Genomic DNA, 17,571 nt, shown 5'->3' with positions numbered 1-17,571 from the left:
AGATTAAAAGGAAGACTAATTAAATTGTGGGCTATTTTTTTATTTGGTGTGGGCTAACACTCATTTGTTAATGGGCTAGGCTTATGTGGAAGTCCATGGATGATCCATGGAGCTATTAACCCATGGATCCTTGGAAAAGGAAAGGTCATGGGTTATTAGGGTTTCACCCTAACCATGCACACTATATAAGCATGCTTATGTTGCTTGAAATAGCCACTAGTGTGGTTTTGTGTGTGTGGCCGATTTTTATGTGTGTATACACTCTCTCAAAGTTTTCCAAGAGTTTGTGGTGATTTGTGATTCCATTTGAGGCATTCACACTATTGGTGCTTGGCCCTCAAACTCCTTAGGAATCAAACTCATCATCAAAAGGTATGTAATCTTATCTAATTCTTTTATATTTAAAAGTACCCCATGCCATGTTAGATAGGTTATGAACCTTGGAAAATTATTATTTTGCATGTATTTAGACAAACATAGATCCAAGGTTTATTAGGGTTGCATGCACACTTAGGAAGTGTTAGATTGCTCAAAACCCAACAGTGGTATCAAAGCCTAGGCTTGCTTGTTTGATACTTGATGCAAAAGAATAATAAAAAAAAAACAGAATTTCGACTTTTGCTGCTGGAAATGGACTAGAAATATTACCCTAAACTGTTTTGGTGTTTTAAAACTTGTATTAGTTGGTGTAATGGTTGTTCTAATCCATTTACAATAGCATATATCAAAATTCCATGATTTTTATGTGTTCATATAATTCTTGAACTTTTGATGATCATGTTCATGTTCTTATGAATTTAGAAGATGATAGGAATTATTTGCTGAATTGTTTGGAATTAATTCTTGATCATTTATGTGTTTTAATGGAGTCCATAATTTGTCCTCAAGTTATGGATATCTAAAGGTCACTTTTCTTTAACACACATTAAACACATAAGTTACATAAAATGAAGAGTCTTCATTTTTATGAACCTTTAATTCATAAGTTATGAAATGAAAAGTTTTGGATAGTGGATGTTCATGTTCATATGAGTTTTGTTAGATCATAGGAATTATTTGCAAATTGTTTGTTAGTTAATTCTTGATCTTAATGTGTTTTAATGGAATTCTTAATTTGTCCTCAAGTTATGGAATTCCAAGAGTTTTTCTTTTAAATGTTTTTAAGAAGTTGTAGGTTACATTTTCTTGAAGAGTTTTTCGCATAAATGCTTTTATGGACTTCATAACTTGTCCTCAAGTTATGGATTTCCAAGAGACTCTTCATTAAAAGCTTTAAAACACTTAATTAAAACTCATAAGTTATGAATATCCAAAAGTTTATGAATTGTTCAAAACTTGCCCTCAAGTTTTGGAATTTGTAAAGTCTCACACAAACTTTAATTCCATACCCTAGAAGTTTTAAAAGTTAAAATTCTACCCTTATACTATTTATAAGATTAATGGTTAATTAGTATATATATGTATAAGAACAAGTCGTTTTACCGTTAGTAGGCCTCATTCACGAAGCCGGTCTATAAGGTGGGTATAAGGTTGTTGCCTATAAAATGGCGACTTAATGGGTGTCCACTCTCACCCACCACTTGCTCGATCGGTGGAGGGTCGTTAGCCGAACGGGTAGGACAATGACTTTAAATTCTCATTAAAAGTATAATGAATATTATAAAGTAACTAAATATTTTTTTATTTAATTCCCAATCTTAGTTACTTTAGGAAAAATGTGAATTTGGTGCTAGCCCATGGAATTCAAACTTTGTACCTTACCAAGTCGTTGGTGGAGCGTGTGTGGTTAACCGACACACTAACTTGGACTAGTAAGGATCACGAAGGGTGACTTAATGTTTGTCATAGATCAATGGAGTGTGTGTGGTTAACCGGCACATTGATTGGGTGATAATATTAAGGGTACCAAGTGAATTGGTATGATTATTCACACCTTGTTTTGTGATCCTCGGCATCCCAGTGACAAAATTTGAGACGACACACTCGAGATTGAAACATGTCATCGAAAAGTTCAATGAATCTCAAAAGATCTAGGAATTTCAAATCCAATTAAAACCTAATAAATTATTTCGTTTTTTATGGTGGAAATTGGTGAATCGTCATTCGCCTACCTTCAAATATTTTATAGCTTGGATTACGGCATCCTTCTTCCAAATTATAAAATATTGTGTTGGGTCCTAGCCTTAATATTTCATATTGGGTGTTATATTAAGGACTTTGAATCAACTAACTTGATTTTCTCCCATTATTGGGTGTTATATTAAGGACTTTGAATCTCTTGAAGATGGTGTCCCTCAACATCATGCTTCACTTCCTCCACCTCCTCCAATTATTCTCCCTCACCACAAGTTCTTGAAAAGTTTAAACTCACTCAATCCCTATTGGCAAGCAAAGTCTATGTGTGCTCACATCTTGGAGATAAAGTCACATATTGACAAGCCGGGAGAGTTGGGTGTCAAAGTCTCGTGAAAGTTGGATGTTCAATCACTTTCTTAGTAACATAGTGAGTCTCTTTGGGACTACTATGAGGCAGACTATGACATGACCCTTAATAATGTTATCTATTTGCTTGGTGTTGTGGAATCAGCAATGATTTGGAACACCAGTAAAGCAAATTTGATTAAAAGAACAACTTCCCAAGTCTTAAATGGACATTGACAATGGTAGCATTGGATATCTAGAAAAAAGATTTCTCTTCCCATTGGAAAGGGATCGGCCATAGTCAACTCGGTTGACCAAATGGTAAAGAGAAAGGCTAAGTCTGAGATAGTCTCATGTGCCATTACCAAAGGGTCCATGTGTTTTGTTGCCAAAGGAAGGGGCATTGGTTGCGAAGCTGCCCTGTTCGCCTGAAAGGTCATAAGGTAGATCAAGTCAAGAGGTTTGACTCTACTTCGGGTAAAGTGCACTGTCTAACTCTATTAAGTTCCTATTTGGAGATTCTTATTACACAATGTGAATGGGTCACATGCTGATGTTTTAAGAATCAAATAGGAAGCTTAAAGTAAGTATATGTTGATTCTGATTGCGAAGGTGGGTTTCGATCGCATGGTTCGGTAATCAGAATTTTGACCTGTTGCTTAAGAGTTATAATATATTGCTTATGAATAGATAACAACAAGGTTTTCATGTGGATTGTAAGGATAAGTTTTTCCGCAAAGTTTTAAAATAAAAGAAAAAAAAGACTTTTAATTTTATTTATTTTAAAAATATCCTTACAATGGCATATGTGGAAAATTGTTCCTTATATGTTTCCAGTAATAGCAATATTGGAAAGTGGATTTGATTTTTTCATTTGTGGTAGTGTCTGAATTTACCAAATGAAGAAAGTTTTTCATCACCCAAGTTTCAATTAGACGGAAACTTGGAATCATACAAGTTGTATTTTATTATGAATGAGAATTTTCATCTTTGAAAATTAAGACTAATTCTTTGATCACATGTATATGTGAGTCAATTGAAGGACTAAGGAATTAGGTACACTGGGTGTGCGCTGGTCAAGGTCCACCACAAAGATTGATTTGTCATGATTTACTAAAGATTAGTAAATATGATTATACTTATAAGGTTAAGTATAATTCTGTAACATTGGAAAGGTTACAATGTATGACAAAACAAATGAGAAGAATCAAATTAGGCAGAAAGATAAAAGTTTCTCAAATCTGAAAGGATGGGAGAGTACTTTAGTATCATGTTTCATGATCATCTTAATGATTATGAAACCATATCACAAATTCATACTCTAAGGACGTCTTAGTGCATTGTTATGGCTAAGAAGAGAGGTCATGAATTGTTGGATTGGTTAAAATCAAGAAGATGAGTCATATTTCGTTCCAAAACAATTCTTAGAGTCATACTCCAAGATTGTAACATTGAGTGACATAAAGTAAGGTTTAAAACACTTATCAAATGTAGTGTAAAATGTTTCTACCCTTGTACATTTGAGTTGTGATGTCTTGGATGAGACAAAGACCAACTAAGACCAATTGTGTGAAGTGTTAGTCTTGATAAGAATCCGCACTATTCCTTGAATATTTGTTTTTTCAAGGAATGGTTCTTGACTGGGGAAACTTATATGTCAAGGGGACAGTGGGAGCCTTAAAGATCCTGAAAAAGTTTCAAGATTTAATCAAGAGTAAAACCTGTAATTTATCACTAGCACACGACTTAAGGTTTGCAACCTATCGTGTTAACATAATTCTTATTTCTGTACCTACTTCAAATAAGTTGGATTTGCATGTGAGTTATCAGAGTTCAACTTGGAAGCATTGGTGGGCCTTGTGCTACCAAGGTGACAAGAAACTAAGACTGAACAAGTTTAATCCATGTAAGGTTGAATTTGTCACTAACCTTATCTTGTGATTATGGTTTTGACAAATTCACATGGATAGGAACTCATACACTATAAAATCTAAGTGTCATAAGGTTTCTCTCCGATTCATGAAAATGATGGTGAGGAAACGCTTTCACTAAGTAGATTTTAAGTAGATAGCAATTATGATATTTGCATTTTCAAAAGTCGTTAGTGGAGCGTGTGTGGTTAACCGGCACACTAACATGGACTTGTGAGAAATGGAAAATGTCTAATCAATTGAGACTATGATTACGGTATCCGTTTTCATAGTTCTGAAAATTGTTTGGACACACATGTGAGCTATCTAAGAAAGGGTGTATGAATCTAAATTTCAGAAGTCCAGCAGATTTCTAGAAATATGTCAGAGCTAGTGGGAGCATAAGTGTTATGATAATAATCATCATGTTAGTGGGAGCATGATAATTGTGATTACTATTATTGCAAACTAGCAATGTTAATTATAGAAAAACAAAAGTTTCAATTCATGAAGTTGCAGGGGTTGAAAAGTTGTTTTGCTATAATTAAGGGAGAGGAAATTATACTTCATTTCAATTCTAAAGCTTAGATTGAGATTTTAATCATCTTTAGTCAAGAATATATATATATATATATATATATATATATATATATATATATATATATATGAATTTTATGTTGGAATGGTTCAACTTGAAGCAATTCTATATATATTGCGTTTTCAAGATTCGATTATGATTACGGCATCCCTCTTCATAGTTAAATTTTTGAAAACATGGCAAATAAAAAATATTGTAGCAAAAGACTGGTCTAGTATCATGTCTTTATGTCAAACATCATGAATCGTGTCCCATATGCTTCGGATATAGGATCGATTGCATGTGCTATAATATTCATCTTTTCTAAATTTTCCAAATGCTTAAGGCATTGAGAGGGGAAAAGTCTAGAACTGGATATGACTAAAGTGATTAAGCAATTGTCGAGGACGATATGAGGTTCGCCAAAGATTGGTTGCTCAGGGAAAGTTGGAAGTATGATGTAAGTTGTCAGAAAGGACCATATTGACATATTCTGAAAAGAAGTAACTCTTGTTCGGAAGTGATAGTCAAAATGGGACTATGGAAATGTCTCCACAGGTGGAAGTTATTCAATCTATGTAAGATTAGAAAACCTTAATGCAAGAAGGATGTTCAAAGCAATGTACTTTGAATATGAGACTTCCGTTCCATAGATGTTGACCTTCTTTGGAATACTCTGTAATGGCTAGTGACAAGGTTTTGGTGACTTTGTGCATAATCATTACAAGAGGAACATTGCATAAAAGTTTAAAATCTAACAGATTTTTTGGTAAATGATAGGAATCGGGGATTCTCAAATTTACAATAAGGATTTGGGATTGTGAAATGAGTATCAATGGAATCATGTTCAATTGATCTACATCACAATGTAAAGATCATAGACAAACATAGTGTGCATACTTGGAGTATGGCATAACTATTGTTTAGAAAAACAAAGTGTACATGCCAGGAGCATGGGACGAATGTTGTTTTTATTCAAGTCTTAAGTTGATTGTTTGAAACATTATACAATGAGTAATGTGTAATCAATATGTTGATAAATAAAAGGTGGTTCTATTTATATTCAAAAGGGTTCTGAGACCATATTGGATTTGATTATTATTGTATTTCACTTTGCATGTTTTGACTTCCAAAATAGCTAGGTTATTCTTTCCGAATGACTAAGTTATTTAAACACTCCATAGTCGTTCATATGTTGGAAGTAGGTATGAATCAAGACTGTCATGAATCGAGTTTGTAGATGGCTAAATGGGTTTAGTCATAGCAATGGTTGCTACAACATTCATGAGTGCTCATAAGTTATGAGTATTGGAATAAACCCATGCTCACTTGTATCACTTCATGGAATTTATCTCGAGTGATCGTGAGACGGTAATATCATATAAATCTTCAAACCTAGAGATATGAGCTATTACCTATGAGTTGGTTGTGCATTGATTGAACTTAAACGCATCAGTAACTTGATGTTATAAAACGTGCCTTTGTGTACAATTCAACAAGTAGTAGAACAAGCATATGAGTCGAAGTTTATCTGTTCTTTCTAGAAATAGAAGCGATATATGGGCCCCTCGATGATTTTGTTGTGACCTATGTACCGGCCGGTCAGAACTAAATTGATGTGTTTGATTAAGTTCTTTGTCAAACAAATCGGAAATCGGGAAACAAACTGCTGGACAATAAGTACGACGTTGTTCCATGTATTTGTCCGACTGATATCATGAGAACAGAGGATTAAATGAGCACTTATCTAAAAATGGCGCTTCATAGTTCAACAGAGTTTTTGAGAGCTACGATTGCTAGTTGGTTCCTGAAGTAACATACGCAAATATAGTTATTAGACTTATCCAAGTGGGAGTCTGTTGGATAAGGTGTCTAAGTCCATAACTTATTTGGTATATACTTGACCCGACCCGGCATGGTCCATTTGGGTTGCATTTCATCCGAACTATTTATGGATAATTTTATGAGAGTTATACACATATGTTTATTAATATATTATAAGTTATAATATATTAATATGAAGTCATGTTATTTAATTAGTCTTAGTCTTAAATTAATTATGAATTAATTTAGAGATTAAAAGGAAGACTAATTAAATTGTGGGCTATTGTTTTATATGGTGTGGGCTAACACTCATTTGTTAATGGTCTAGGCTTATGTGGAAGTCCATGGATGATCCATGGAGCTATTAACCCATGGATCCTTGGAAAAGGAAAGGTCATGGGTTATTAGGGTTTCACCCTAACCATGCACACTATATAAGCATGCTTATGTTGCATGAAATAGCCACTAGTGTGGTTTTGTGTGTGTGGTCGATTTTTATGTGTGTATACACTCTCTCAAAGTTTTCCAAGAGTTTGTGGTGATTTGTGATTCCATTTGAGGCATTCACACTATTGGTATGTAATCTCATCATCAAAAGGTATGTAATCTTATCTAATTCTTTTATGTTTAAAAGTACCCCATGCCATGTTAGATAGGTTATGAACCTTGGAAAATTATTATTTTGCATGTATTTAGACAAGCATAGATCCAAGGTTTATTAGGGTTGCATGCACACTTAGGAACTGTTAGATTGCTCAAAACCCAACAAAGACGTCGAGGAAACCACCACCGCTAATGAGCCGACCAAGAGGAGTGGTGAGAAAAGAAAGTTCTGGAAGAAGAAGGATCAATCTTCCCAAGGATCCTCCAAGAGACAGCAGACTGCAGCAATCCATGCTGCTACTATTCCCGTTGCTGCTGCTTCTGTTGTAGGATCCACAGCTCCAACTCCTACTAGCAGATATGTTTGTAATCTTCCTCTGTGTGACAAGTGCAAATATCACCACAGCCCAGGCCCCTGCCGAGAATTATCTTACACCAATTGTGGTAAGAAGGGGCACACGGTCCGATTCTGCAAAGCTCCGGTCCAATCGGCAAATCAATCATCTGGAGCAGGCGTTGGTCAAGCCTGCTATAGCTGTGGAGAGGTTGTACATTTTAAAAGGAATTGCCCCAAGAAATCAACAGCTGATAATACTGAGAGAGTCCTAGCTATAGGACGGGAGGAAGCAGTCGCCGATCCCACTGTAGTCTCGGGTACGTTCCTTCTCGACAACTCATATGCTAGTATTTTTTTCAATTCGGGTGCTGAAAGAAGCTTTGTTAGTCATGCGTTCAAACATAACCTAAAACATAATCCCCAACCTTTAACTGAAACTTTTACTATCGAGATGGCTAACGGTGAGAAAGAAAGCGCCAGCGATGTGTTCGTAGGTTGTACCCTTACCCTGAATGATCATTCATTTTCCATTGATCTGATGCCAGTTTCCATAAAGAGCTTTGATGTCATCATTAGCATGGATTGGTTGAGTCCCAATCATGCTGATATCCTCTATTTCGAAAAATCCATCCGTCTCAACCTTCGTTCGGATCAAACTCTCGTAATCTATGGCGATAAACTCAGTTCCAATCTTCGTATCATTTCCTGCATCAAAGCTCAAAAGCTCCTGCGAAAGGAGTGCATTGTATTCTTAGCCCATGTAATCAATGAGAAATAGGTAGTTAAGGACCTCGCGAGCATCCCCGAAGTCTGTAACTTTCCTGATATATTTCCCGAAGAGCTTCTAGGAATCCCTCCCGAGCGTCAGGTCGAGTTCTGTATTGACCTAATTCCTGGAGCTACCCCTGTAGCAAAATCTCTATATCGCTTAGCTCCAGCAAAAATGCAGGAGTTATCCAGCCAACTCAATGAGTTGCTTAGTAAAGGATTCATTAGACTGAGTTCCTCACCCTGGGGAGCTCCGGTATTGTTCATTAAGAAGAAAGATGGATCCTTTCGGATGTGTATCAACTACCGTGAGCTGAACAAGTTGACCGTCAAAAACCGATATCCTCTTCCGCGAATAGATGACGTCTTCGATCAACTCTAGGGAGCCAATTATTACTCCAAGATAGACCTTTGGTCAGGGTACCATCAGCTACGAGTTCATGAGAGTGATGTTTCTAAAATAGCTTTCAGAACTCAGTATGGACACTACGAATTCGTAGTGATGCCCTTCGGTCTAACTAACGCACCGGCAGTGTTCATGGACCTAATGAACCGGGTGTGTCGTCCCTATCTGGACAAGTTCGTCATTGTGTTCATTGATGACATACTTGTCTACTCCAGAAGCGAAGAAGACCACAAACAGCACTTGAGGTTAGTGTTGGAAACCCTTAGATCCGAGAAGTTGTATGCAAAATTTTCCAAGTGTGAGTTTTGGATTCGGAAGGTAACTTTCCTCGGTCACGTCGTAAGCGAGGAGGGTATTCATGTAGATCCTTCCAAGATTAAAGCAATAGAGAATTGGTTGGCACCGAAGACACCCATAGAAATCCGTCAATTCTTGGGTCTCGCTGGCTACTATCGGAGATTCATCCAGAACTTTTCCAAGATCGCCAAACACTTAACCACGTTAACACAGAAAGGTGTACCCTTTTGCTGGAGTGAAAAGCAAGAAGCAGCGTTCCAGACATTAAAGCAAGCCTTGTGCAACATGCCTGTACTGTCCCTACCCGAAGGGACAGAGGACTTCGTTGTCTACTACGATGCGTCTAATCAAGGCTTAGGCTGTGTGCTTATGCAAAGAGGAAAAGTAATTGCTTATGCCTCTAGACAGCTGAAAGCACACGAGGTCAACTATACCACGCATGACTTGGAGTTAGGAGCCGTAGTCTTTGCACTGAAGATCTGGAGACATTATCTCTATGGGACCAAGTGTACGATCTTCACTGACCATAAGAGCTTGCAGCACATCCTCGATCAGAAAGACTTAAACATGAGACAACGGAAATGGGTAGAACTACTCAGTGACTATGAGTGTGAAATCCGCTACCATCCCGGCAAGGCCAATGTGGTAGTAGATGCCCTTAGCCGAAAGGAAAGTTCAAACCGCAAAGTGAAGACCCTGACGATGACTATCCATTCCCATTTATCCATGCAAATCCGAGAAGCCTAATTAGAAGCCCTTAAACATGAGAACGTGTCAAGCGAAGCCTTGAGGGGAATGGATAAGAAACTTGAGATCATAGGTGACGGAGTCTACTGTTTTATGGACCGAATCTGGATTCCAAAGTCCGGAGGATTCAGGGAGATTGTCATGGAAGAAGCACACAAGACCAGATACTCTGTTCACCCAGGTTCGGACAAGATGTACCTGGATCTCAAGAAACAATACTGGTGGCCCAACATGAAAGCCGAGATCGCTACATTCGTGGGCAAGTGCCTGACTTGCGCCAAGGTTAAAGTTGAGTACCAGAAACCCTCTGGTCTGCTCCAGCAGCCCGAGATACCCGAGTGGAAATGGGAGATGATTACCATGGATTTCATCACCAAGTTACCCAAGTGTTCGAGTGGGTACGACACCATTTGGGTAATTGTCGATCGTTTGACAAAGTCCACTCACTTCATTCCGATCAAAGAATCATTCAAGATGGAAAGACTCGCACGAATTTACATCCAAGACGTAGTCCGACTGCACGGTGTACCTGCATCCATTATCTCTGACCGAGATAGCAGATTCACCTCCCGATTTCGGCAGTCTCTCCAAAAGACTCTTGGAACTAAACTAGACATGAGCACGGCCTATCATCCTCAGACCGATGGACAGAGTGAGAGAACAATCCAAACCCTGGAGGACATGCTTAGAGCATGTGTCATTGATTTTGGAAAGTCGTGGGACCCTCATCTGCCCTTGATCGAGTTCTTGTACCACAACAGTTACCACACCAGCATCAAGGCTGCTCCATTTGAGGCCCTCTACGGTCGCAAGTGCAGATCCCCTCTGTGCTGGGCCGAGGTAGGGGACACGCAGCTAGCTAAGAGTCAAGTCCCTGACAGTGCTCTCATTGGTCCTGAAATCATCCGCGAAACCACCGAAAAGATCATCCAAATCCGGGAGTGACTGAAAGCTTCGCGAGATCGCCAAAAGAGTTACGCTGATAATCGACGAAAACCTCTGGATTTCCAGGTTGGAGACCGTGTCCTGTTGAAGGTCTCGCCCAGGAAAGGCATGGTATGCTTTGGAAATCGTGGAAAACATAATCTGAGGTACATTGGACCTTTTGAGATCCTTTCTAGGATCGGTCCGGTAGCCTATAAACTTCGATTACCCCATGAGCTCAATAACATCCATCCCGTCTTCCATGTTTCAAATCTCAAAAAGTGCTTATCCGATGAAACCCTTGTGATTCCCTTAGACGAGATCGAAATCAACGAAAACATGAACTTCATGGAGGAACCGATCGAAGTCATGGATCGAGAGGTCAAACGTACAAAACAAAGTCGCATCCCGATAGTGAAGGCTCGCTGGAATGCCAAGCGGGGACCGGAATTCACTTGGGAGTGTGAAGACTCGATGAAACAGAAGTATCATCATCTCTTTCCAAATCCATGATTTGTATCTTCATTCTAAATTTCGAGACAAAATTCCCTCTAACGGGGGGATAATGTGACAACCTGTAATTTATTCCGTCGCTAAAACCGTTCCCGTCAAATAAAACCGTCGTATTCAATTCGTTCTGTTAACCATTTGCGTTAAATTAATTTTATCACAACTTTTATTTTGGTTTCGTAATTGTCGAGATGTGTTTTAATTGTTAAAATATTTTCCATAATTGTTTGGAAAATTATTATTTTCATTTAAGTCTTAATTATAGCAACTTTATCGGGTGCGACCAAAAGCATCGTCTAACGGCAGTATCGGGTAGAGTTCCACCGGGCCACAAACTCAACCCCTATATAAGGGATTGAGTGACATCATTTTGAGGCTTTATCCCTCTCTCTAAAAACTTTCTCTTTCTACACTCTCTCTAGAACTCGAATTGCCTCAAAAACCCCATTTCAAGCATCATTTGGTAAGAAATCCATCCTAAACTTGTTATCTAAGTTAATTGGTTTGCAAACTCATGTTGGAATCACCCAAAACACATATGAACATGTGTTTATGGTATAAGAACCCTCCTTAGGCCGTGAACACCTCATATGAGGGTTTTGAAGCCTCAATACCCCTCCAAAACACTTCTAGGGACTAGATTCGACTTAGAAACTTGCATGCATGGAGTAAAGACCCAAAAATCATGACATTTGATGTATGAACATGAGTTTACGGCCCAAGAATCTTCTTGGACCGTAAACCCCCATGCATGAACCATAAACACCTCTTAAGGTGTTAAAAATGCCCTTAAACACCACCACAAGCTTCCAAACGTGTCTAGGACCTTGAACTTCATCATTTGAAGCACCAAATCACACAAGAAGGGACCAAACATGAGTTTACGGTCCAAGAACATGCCTGGACTGTAAACCCTCAATCTTAGACCTTAAACACCACTTTGGGTGTTAGTTTACCCCTAAACACATTCAATGAACTTCCATGAGTGCGTATAACCGTATAACCCTTCAAGAAATGCACCAAAACATTCATAAATGGGACAAACTAGAGTTTACGGTCCAAGAACATTCTTAGACCGTAAACTCATCTTCCTAGACCATAACCTCTTGAAATGGGTGTTTAAATGCCCTTATCACCTTGAATGGCTTGTATGTTAGACTAGAATCACATGTGACTGAATTACAACCACCAAAGCCCTTGATTCATGGACAAACATGAGTTTACGGTTGTAAACTCATAATTTTAAGGTAGTAAACTCCCCAAGAACATCTCCTTAGACCTTAAATTCATTTTCCAAGGCCATTTGAAGTCCCGATCACTTGCTAAGCCATGGAATCAACCCTATAACTTCCCGTGTGCATTGTTTGACCATTTGGCATCCAAGAACCCACCATCCATGAGTTTACGGCTGTAAACTCATGGGAGTATGGTTAATGGGTCATAAACTCCATGAGGAGTTTACTCTTGAAGAGTAAACTCATTTCCTAAGTCCCACACGTCCGTAGATGTTACCCGGGTCACTCCAAACACTTGATTTGAAGTGTTTTCGCTCATTGGAGTGTGTTATCATATCTAATTAGTGTTTTAAAGTCAAATAGATACATTTTTATACCATTTCATATTACTTAGGAACCTCGTGTGTGTTATCAAGCCCCGAACCAACGCTTAGCATTCAAATCGTTGCATTTTCCCGTCTGGTGAGTTCATACCCCTACCCTTTTTCACTGTTTTTCACTGTTTTCAGGGGGAGAATATAAGCAAAGTACAAGGAATACTTGTACTCAAAAACTTGTTTAACATATGGGTGTTTCATAATTTCATATGGTTTTAACACTAATAGACATAACAGATAACTGTTTGAACATGCAGAACACGTAAACATATTATTTGTGGAATATGTCATAAAATGTTTTATTTTATATATTTCACAAATGCTTTTCCATATTTTATCAGTTAAAAGCATGACAATTGAACCTTTAACATAAAAGTTAGTACACTGTTTTGTCCTCGGTAACACTCCACAGAGATACGCGAGTGGAGGATTATCATATTATTACTAGTAAATTTGTTAATCCTATATAATTGGAGAGACGTCCTCGGTGAACACTCCATAGAGATACACAAGTGGAGGACCGCACCCGTAACCAGAATCTCTTATATAGGGAGCGTGACTTGAGTGTATAGATCTATACGAGGCTGACTACCCCACACCTAGCTGCTAGCTACATCCGAACCGAAATGGTTCAAGGGTAACGAAAGTCATAAGGTGATGTGGACTACTTATTGCCATATCTAGTCTATTGTATGGTTATGGAACTCCCAATTAGGATAACAGAGATTTACTTAATAGTAATAATGAATAAAGTTATTAAATTACTTTGTATATGTTAGTTTATATATGTGTTAAAACTAATACATTTCACAAGGACAACCAAGTTTTCAATATACATCTTTCACATTGGTAACCAACATTCAGGAAAATATGGGATTTTCCTGGGGTAACATTTGTACATAACCAGAATCGTGTAACAAACTAGATAACAAAACTTTACAATTCACAAGGGTAAACATGTTTTCAGTGTACATCTTTTACATTACATTTTGGGATTCAATAACCAACTTTTAAGAAAATATGGGATTTTCTTGGTGTGTGTCATTTTCAGAAACAGAAAAGGAACTCGTACATTTTAAGAAAACAAAACCACTTATGAACTCACCCGCGTTATGCTGATTTTCGAACTGCTTGTATTCTCAGGTCCGCTTTAGACAGGTACCCGATGATTCCTTTTTAGCGAAGACGGAATGCGCAGAAGACTCGTCTCATTTTGTTCATATATACTATGTATCACAACTGTATAACTTTACTTTAGAAACAAATGTAAACCTTTCTATATGTAATGTAATGGTTGTTTACTTTACTTACTATGTGCATTGGATTTGATACTCAACGTGGAGTCAACCCCGGAAATGTTTCCGCCTTTGGTTTTCGGGGTGTGACAGACTCAAATGAGAGACACCGAGAATTTTCATTAACTTCGTCAAAAGAATCGAACTTCAAATCAAACTTCCAATTAGATGCATCCGCAGTGATAATGGAATTGAGTTCACTAATCATCTTCTCAACAGTTTCCTAGTTTCCAAAGGCATCTCTCACAACTTTTCAGCACCCTATACACTGCAACAAAATGGTGTAGTAGAAAGAAGGAACTGCACACTCGTTGAAGTAGCCAGATCCATGCTTAACTTCGCCGAACTTCCTCTCTACTTCTGGGCTGAAGCAGTAGCAACCGCATGCTTTGTTCAAAACCGAAGTATTGTGAGCAAGCGTCTCAATAAAACACCACATGAACGTCTCAACAATCGCAAACCCAATGTTCGTTTCTTTCATATCTTTGGATTTAGATGCTTCGTGATCAACAATAGAGACCAACTTAACAAGTTTGCACCTAAGTCTGACGAAGGTATCTTCCTTGGTTATTCCACTAACAAGGTTGCATATCGAGTGCTCATCAGAAGAACAAGGTTGATCATTGAAAGCTTTAATGTGAAATTTGATGACTCTCACATCCGCATTGCACCTCCGTCCACCGAAACCACTGACATCATGGAAAGTGACATTCCAGCCGCTTCCAGACCTCTGAATCTAGTTGAAATCAACTATGATGACCTTTTTGATCCCATTGAAACGGCCAAACTATCTGAACTTCTAGTGTTACCCGCAGCTCAACAACAACATGCCGACATATCTGGACCATCTCTATCTGAAGTAGTATCACTCAATACTTCCACCTCTCCGGTTGAGGGGGATAGCTCTACTCCAGATCTTGTCGCAACCGTTGAGGTTCCAGTACCTGATGCTGCTTACATTCCTGCCCGAAGTGAAGCTTCACCATCAAACAAACCTTCGGAGGACTCAGATGATGAAATCATAGAGAATATTGACACAAGAACCGATCCTAGAATTGTCACTCTCCCATCTGCATTCTAGGTGGAACATTCTCAGGTTCTAGAGGAACTCCCATCCGCAATCTAGGGGGAACCTCAACCTCTGCCGATTGCTCAAGTAAATTTTGATCCAATAGATCAAGATGATTCAGCAGGATGCTCTCAAATCCAAGGGGAATTGCCATCCCCAACCGCAGATTCCTCTGACATCCAAGATATCCCTTCTACCGCAGCTGTTGATCATCTGATGCCACGTCTTCATGTATGGACAAAAGACCACCCACCCGGTCAAATTATTGGCAACCCATCCGCCACTATGCAAGAAGAATTTGAAGAATTTGAAGAATTTGAAAGAAACAAAGTATGGCAACTTGTACCTCTTCCACAAGGTCATACTATTGTTGGTACAAGATGGGTTTTCAAGAATAAGCTAGACGAATCTGGCTCAGTCATCAGAAACAAGGAAAGACTTTTTGCCAAGGGCTATAGTCATCTAAAAGGCATTGACTACGATGAAACGTATGCTCCGGTAGCACACATGGAAGCCATCCAGATCTTTCTTGCATATGCAGCCCACAAAAATGTCATGGTACACCAAATGGACGTTAAGAGTGCTTTTCTCAATGGGGAACTAAAAGAAGAGGTTTACCTTCAACAACCTCCAGGATTTGAAAATATTGAATTTCCAGACCACTGCTACAAGCTTGATAAAGCAGTCTATGGCTTGAAACAAGCCCCAAGAGCTTGGTATGAGACAATCTCTGAATTCCTTGTCTCATCCGGGTACAAAAGTGGAGTGATTGATCCCACATTATTTCGAAAAGCAAATGGTGACCAACTTATGATGGTACAAATATATGTCGATGATATCATTTTCGGGTCTACTGATCAAGGCATGGTAGATAAATTTGCTAAGCTCATGACCAACAAATTCAAAATGAGCATGAATAGAGAGATTAATTTCTTTCTAGGTCTTCAAGTCAAACAAATTCAGCAAGGAATCTTCATTCATCAAGAGAAATACACCATAGAACTTCTGAGGAAATATTTAATGGACAACTGCTCTTCTGCTAAGGTTCCTATGGCCTTCGGTTATAAGATCTCTGCTGATCCATCCGGTGAATCTGTGGATCACAAGACTTATACAGGTATCATTGGTTCACTGATGTACCTCACCGCAAGCAGACCTGACATTGTCTTCGCAACTGGTGTATGTGCAAGATACCAGGCTGATCCAAAAGTGTCTCACATGACCGCAGCCAAACGAATTCTTCGATCTCTTAAAGGAAGCAAATCAATGGGTTTATGGTATCCCGCAGGTAACGACTTCAGTCTTCAAGCCTTCACCGATGCGGATCATGCAGGTTGCAAGCTCGATAGAAAAAGTACATCAGGTGGATGCCAATTCCTTGGAGGAAGACTTGTAAGCTGGTCTTCAAGAAAACAAATGTGTGTATCCCTATCTACTGCAGAAGCTGAGTATGTGGCCGCAGCCAGTTGCTGTTCCCAAGTTCTTTGGATGAAGACACAATTGCTAGACTACGGGTACAGAATGTTGCGGATACCGATTTACTGTGACTCTGAAAGAGCTATAGCATTCTCTCATAATCATATTCAGCACTCTAAGACAAAACATATTGAGTTACGGTATCATTTCATCAAAGATCATATTCTGAAAGGTAATATTGAACTCATCTTTGTTCCTACTCATGAAGAGATTGCTGATGTTTTTACAAAAGCTCTTTACTCTACAAATTTCAATGCATTCTTACAAATGTTGGGAATGATGAATCCGGACCCGCAATTCTTTCTAAAGTGTTAGCTACCACAGACCATCTTTGGTCTCCATTGTGGTTCTAACTGAGAATTCCATATGATAGATGGTTTTTGGTACCGCAATCTAGGTACCGCAACCATATGCCATACGTACCTCTCATGGTTTTTAATGATCTTTTATTTCTAACCTTTGTACAAGTGTTTTCTCACAGATTCTCTCTGAAATCTTTCTTTGCTCATCGCGATGAAGTTTCTCAACCGCACTAATGATTCCATCCGCAATCGTCTTAAATAAATTCCAACATATTCATTAACTATCGAATCCTTGTGTGCTATTTAATGATCATTCATTAAATAAAATACAAACATTCCCTTTAGAAACTGTGGCATTCCCTTTCTAAATAAACCCCGTATCAGACCTATTTTAGGGATGATGACAAAAAGAACGATTCCCAAGTAAATCCATCCTCAACTTGTCCTTTCCTCTCCCAACCACGTCCCATCAGTTACAACTTTCTCTCTCATC

Source organism: Lactuca serriola, chromosome 2 (assembly GCF_051521515.1).
Source record: "Lactuca serriola cultivar US96UC23 chromosome 2, Lser_US96UC23_V15, whole genome shotgun sequence".
NCBI lineage: Eukaryota > Viridiplantae > Streptophyta > Magnoliopsida > Asterales > Asteraceae > Lactuca > Lactuca serriola.
The sequence above is the reverse complement of the archived record's forward strand: the minus strand, read 5'-3'. Positions refer to the sequence as shown.